Raw genomic sequence first — 5962 nt, forward strand, 5'->3', positions numbered from 1 at the left:
ACGTCCCGGGGAGCGCCAGCGGTGGAAGGAGGCCTGGGTCACCAGCTTGTGCACGGCAGACGGGGGTCAAACCCAGCCTGCCCTCCGCCTGCCCTCCGGGCTGCTCTCCCCCTTGACTTTCCTTCCTGTTGTTTGTTTGCCAAAGCTGCCCCGGTGTCCCCTTCACGGCCAAGCCCGCCCCTTCCACTTTCCGGCCTCAGCCCCTGGGCAGGACCCTCCCTGGGCAGGACCCTCCCTGGGCAGGACCCCTGGCTGCTGCCCCAGTTCAGCAGCCTTCCGACTTCTCAGCCCGCAGGGTCAGTGGCAGTGAGGACAATCTAGACGTCCTTAGGGGACCCCAGTAGCTGTGATTCCACCAGCAGCACAGGTTTGGCTCTGAATGGGCTCCGGCCAAGTTGGGGAGCAGCGTCGCCCCTGAGGGTTGGGCCGCCAGGCTGAGCTGGTGGGTCCCCCGCCTCCTCCCTGGGGCCTGCTGACCCTGCTCCTCCATGCCAGGCCTCTGGGCAGGCACCTCGGCCCCGGGTGCCCTCAGAGGGAAGCGTGCGGGAGACAGAGCCGAGGAACCTGAGCTGGGGGATGGGAAGGGCCGCTGCAGGCCCAGCAGAGGGGTCCACCCCAGTCCTGCTGCCGGCACCTGCAGCCACGTCCCTGTGTGACCTGGCCTCCTCCCCTCCCTGATGTCCCTGCAGGAAAGTCCTGGGCGGTCAGTCGAGCCGGGTCAGCCCCAGCCTGGCACTACCCACCCAGGGGGCTGGTGAGAGGGCTCTCGGAACCCAACTGTCCTCACCTGTAAAATGGGGACAATAAAAAGCCCCTGGCTTCTCCCGGGTGAGAAGGCGAGGAGGGGAACCCCGGGAAGGACACACAGTAGGCCTTCAGCCAGGACGAGCTCCCATCTCTGGGTATTTCAGGGCCTGTAGCCTGAGAGCCACAGGCGCAGTGTGTAAGTATGTGAGTGTGCGTGTGTGAGTGTGCGTGTGTGTGTGAGTGTGCGTGTGAGTGTGTGTGAGTGTGCGTGTGCGTGTGAGTGTGCGTGTGAGTGTGTGAGTGTGCGTGTGAGTGTGCGTGTGTGCGTGTGAGTGTGCGTGTGAGTGTGCGTGTGAGTGTGCGTGTGTGCGTGTGAGTGTGCGTGTGCGTGTGAGTGAGTGTGTGTGAGTGTGCGTGTGCGTGAGTGTGCGTGTGAGTGTGTGTGAGTGTGCGTGTGAGTGTGTGTGAGTGTGCGTGCGTGCGTGTGCGTGTGAGTGTGTGTGAGTGTGCGTGTGAGTGTGTGTGTGCCTGTGTGTGCGTGTGCGTGTGAGTGTGTGAGTGTGCGTGTGAGTGTGTGTGTGAGTGTGCGTGTGAGTGCGTGTGAGTGTGTGAATGTGCGTGTGAGTGTGTGTGAGTGTGAGTGTGTGAGTGTGTGTGAGTGTGTGTGTGAGTGTGCGTGTGAGTGTGCGTGTGTGCGTGTGTGCGAGTGTGCGAGTGTGTGTGAGTGTGCGTGTGAGTGTGTGTGAGAGTGTGTGTGAGTGTGTGTGCCTGTGTGTGCGTGTGCGTGTGAGTGTGTGTGAGTGTGCGTGTGAGTGTGCGTGTGAGTGTGTGTGTGTGTGCGAGTGTGTGTGTGAGTATGCGTGTGAGTGTGTGTGTGAGTGTGCGTGAGTGTGTGTGCCTGTGTGTGCGTGTGCGTGTGAGTGTGTGTGTATGTGCGTGTGAGTGTTTGTGCGTGTGTGTGAGTGCGTGTGAGTGTGCGTGTGTCACCTGTGGAGGAAGGACGGGCCCGAACCCCTGCCCGTGCACCCAGCCAGGCCCTGAGCCCCTGCTTCCCGAGGCTGACCCCAGCCCAGGGCTGCCCGAGCCTGGCCCCAGGCCCCCGGGTGCGGGAGAGGCGGCTGCAGCTGCAGGCCTCCTCCCGGGGCCCCTCGGCCCGAGGCCTGCTCCTGGGTTTCTTCAAGGCCTGGACGGTCTCCCCAAGAGCCACTCCCCTCCCGCAGAGTCGTGGCCCCCGGAGGAAGAAAGAAACTCAACTACAGCCCCTTTAGGCTCATGAAGTGATCTCTCTCCGGGTCTTTGGGTGGAAGCATCTATTTTTAGCATCTAAGGGTCTGGGAGGGCCTCCTGGGGTTGGGCCTTCAGTGGCCACACTTGGCTGGACGGCGGGAGCTCCTCGGCTGGGCTGGGCAGGAGGTGAGGGAAGAGGAAGGGGACCCTTGCAGGGCGGGCGGCGTGGGCACCTTACCCTGGCCAGGCTCCTGCCCCGTCCATTCTCTGAGCATTTGTCTGGGGCCAGCACCTGGCCACTCCTGATTCCTCTCTGTGGTTTCTCACCGGAGACCCAGTAACAAGAGGAAGGACAGTCATGAGGGGCGCTCAGGGTCACTCACCGCGTCAGGGGCTCTTAGATCTGTGCATGAACTAACTCACGAAGTTCTCACGACAATCCGTTCACAGGCTCAGAGGTTAGATCACATGTCCAAGTTCAGCACAGAAGCGACAGAGCCAGCATTCGAACCCAGACCATCTCCATTATTATTTAACCCCTTCAACAGCTGCGGAAAGAGAGGCTCAGAGAAGCTAATCGACTTGCCCAAAATAACCTAGACAACTAATGTTGGTTCAGTCTGACCCAGAGCCCTCCAATCTGTGGGTTTCCCTGTTAATTCTTTGGTTAATTCTCCTAACAAGTGGGGTGGGGCAGGCAGGAGGGTCCTGTTCTCCTCCCCTTCTCATTTTATTGAGGAGGAAACTGAGGATCAGAGAGATAAATGTGCTCACCTGAAGTTGCACAGCCAGGAAGTGGGGGAGTTGGTACTCAAGCTGCATCACCTGCCGCCCCCAAAGCCTTTGCAGGAAGCTCCCACCTCGAGCCCAGCTTCCTCCCTCCCTCCCAGGCCCACGCCCTTCCCCGAGGGGATGGGACCCCAGAAGAAGCCAGATTTGGGTTGGCACTTAAAAAAATGATTTGCTCTGCTTCTTTCTCCCCTGTCTTTCTCTTTCGGTTATAATGACCTGTTTGCAGGGCTCTGCTGGCCAGCAAACTTGCTGACCCAGGCAAAAGGAAGGGGGGTGTCATTATGCGGTTGGGAAATGGTGGAGCGTTTCGTATGCCACCGATCTAGCGATCCCAGGAATTCCAGCAGCCCTCCAGGAAATGAGAGAACTAGCTGCCCTCCCGGGCTGTGGCTTCCCCAACTCCGGGAGGCCGCATTCTCCTGACATTAGGTCAGGGTGCTGGAGCATCTGCCCCAGGAGGCAGCCTGCAGGACCGGGGCTGCTGGGTGAGGAGCCGCCGGCGAGCCCTGGGGAGCCAGGCAGGGTGGGCAGGCCCTGGCCCTGGGCCACCCAGCCACCACCCAGCCACCACCCGGCTTATTTGGGAGATGACCTCAGGAAGCAATTGCAGAGAGGGGGGCGAGGGACCCAGGGAGAGGAGGGGGTCGGCAGGTGCAGGGGAGCAGCTCACCTGGGCACCTGGAGCTCAGCTGCACCAGGACTGTGCGCAACATGTCGCAGAACTGCTCCCAGGGTGGGGGGGATCCGAGCTGTGTGTCCCTGACCCCAGAGTCCCCCCTGGGCGCAGCTCACTCCAGGCTGGAACACACTCTCAGGCTCACCTGTCCTGCTAGAGAGCTGTCATGTCAATTCAGGGCTTGGGGCTTCTAAAGACTTAGTCTGACAGGTGAGCATTTGTCATTCCCACGCATCGTCACCAATATCTCCCCTGAGTGGCGGTGCCACCAGGGAAGTGACGCCTTGGCACAGTCAGCCGGACACAAAAGCTCTCCCCCCTGGTCCCGGGGCTTGAGAGTCCCCTATCCATGCTTCATCCTGTCAACCTGGGTTTTAGGGTCCCCTGGATTTCTTGGGTGCCAAGGATGAAGCTGAATAGAAGAGGAGGGACGTCCCCTCCACCCCTAGTTCAGAGAAGCCGGCTCCGCCCAGCTTTCCAATGCACTTGAGCTTTGTTTTTTCTCCAGCCGTACGTGTTCGTGGTTTAAGGAATCAAACATTTCTATGGGGCGCTCCTTCTCCCTCAGAGAAAGTCACTTTCAATTCCTTCAACGGCTCCTTTGAGTATTTCTTCGATCTTTCTAAACAACTGGCTTTCAAGGCTCATTGTGATTCCCCGCTTGAGGCACTAGACCCCCCCAGCCCCATGGAAGAGGACGGGGCTCCCTCTTGCTGTCCCCTCTCTACACTGCCCACTTTCCAGCCTCTCAGGTGGCCACGATTTTGGAAAATGAGCTCCTAGTGTTCCCTCCCAGGCCCTTCCTGCTCTCGTCTCCCCCGCGGTGGTTATTTTTCGGCTTTCCCTTTGCATCCTTTCCTGGGTTCATTCCCCAGCTCTCGGCCAGTTGTCCAAATCCCCTGATAAGAAATTCAGTGACATCGGGTCCTCTGTTTTGCCCTTGGCGCCCTCTCTTCTGGATTCTCTGACGTGACCTAGTGGCTGTCACGGAGGTCTGGGGCTCCGTGGTCCCCTGGGCTCTAGCTCCCTTCAGTGCCACCCTGGGGTTCTCATGCTGGCGGCTTCCCTTTCCGGATCCTTTCTCTGTTTTTGGCTTATTTCCTTGTGGCGGAGCTCGTCTTCCAGCCGCTTCCTTAGAAAGGTGCGTGGAGGTAGACTTAGTCTCATTTGGTGGATAGTTTGGCTGGGTATAGAAATCATGGCTGCCGTGAATTCTCTTCTGATTTGCTTTATTCCTCTACCACTGTTGCTACACCTGAAAACGTTCCCATTCTAAATATCTGAGCCTAGCCTATATGTTAGCCTCTGTAAGATTTGAAGGTATTCTCTTTGTCTCCAGTGTCCTGAAACTCCACGGTGAGGTGCCTTCTCGGGGTTCGATTTCCTCCATCCTTCTGCACCTTTATGCCTCTGTGATCTGGATATTTATAGTGGTCAATCAACCAATCCAGGTCATTTTTGTGAATTATTTCTTTGATCACTTTCTCTCTTTGGCTCTTCTCTCTTACTTTCAATTCTGAAGAATTCTAAAATTCTTTATCTATCCTAATTTTCTATCTCTCTGTTTTCATAGTCTTTTATTTTGTGTGTGTGTGTGTGTGTGTGTGTGTAAGGGTGACATCTTAATGCATTTCTTGAAACTCTACTTAATAGTTTCTCTTTCTATCATAATAACATTTGAATTTGTACTTTTTTTGTTTCAGACTATTATATCTCACAACTGTCTGTTCTTATTACATAAGAATATTCTCTTATGTCTCTGAAGATATTACTGATAATTTTTTTAAAGGTCTCATCTCCCCGCTTATCTGTTTCTTTCAAGTCACTTTTCTTTCCAGTGTGTTTGTCTTGTCCTTCTGGGTGGAGGCTGTCTTCAGGTGGCTAATGATCCTCGGCCGATCCTACTTAATAGTGGAGTCCTGAGCTCTGGACTGGAAACTGGGCCATTGCCTGGGACGGCCTGCCTGTGGACTTCACAGAGAGGGTCTGAGAGGTCATTTCCCGGGTCAGTCTCTAGACTTTTCACCTTAGTCTGCCCAGATTCCCTGAGGTAGAACCTTCTAGCCTGCTCGGAAGGTATTGGGCTGGCTGCCAACGGTCTGGGACAGAAGAGGAATGGAACGTCTGTACACAACGTGCACTTGTTCCTCCATTTTCAGGGTAGACTTCTCCTGTCCTGAGTGCTTCTGCTTTTTTCTTCCCCTCCAGAAAATAAGCCTCAAATATTCTACTGGGGAGAAGAGGATCTGGGGGTCTGACTGCTTCCTAAACAGACTTCCAAATTGGCCTCCTGTTCTCAGCCCCTTCTCACCCTTCACCCTCAGTCGGTCCCTGAGTTTTTGGAGGCTCTGCTGTCCAGGGAGGTGAGTTGTCTCGGATTTCTTGGCGGCTGTGTCTGTAGGGATTTGGGTCTCTAGGGATTTGGTCTGTAGGGATTGGGGTCTCCTGGTCTGCCAGGAATGTGGCTCTCCAGGTTCTGACACCTCATTGCAGTTATCTTTGCATCGGTTCTCTTTGAAC

Source organism: Marmota flaviventris, chromosome 10 (genome assembly GCF_047511675.1).
Source record: "Marmota flaviventris isolate mMarFla1 chromosome 10, mMarFla1.hap1, whole genome shotgun sequence".
Classification (NCBI taxonomy): domain Eukaryota; kingdom Metazoa; phylum Chordata; class Mammalia; order Rodentia; family Sciuridae; genus Marmota; species Marmota flaviventris.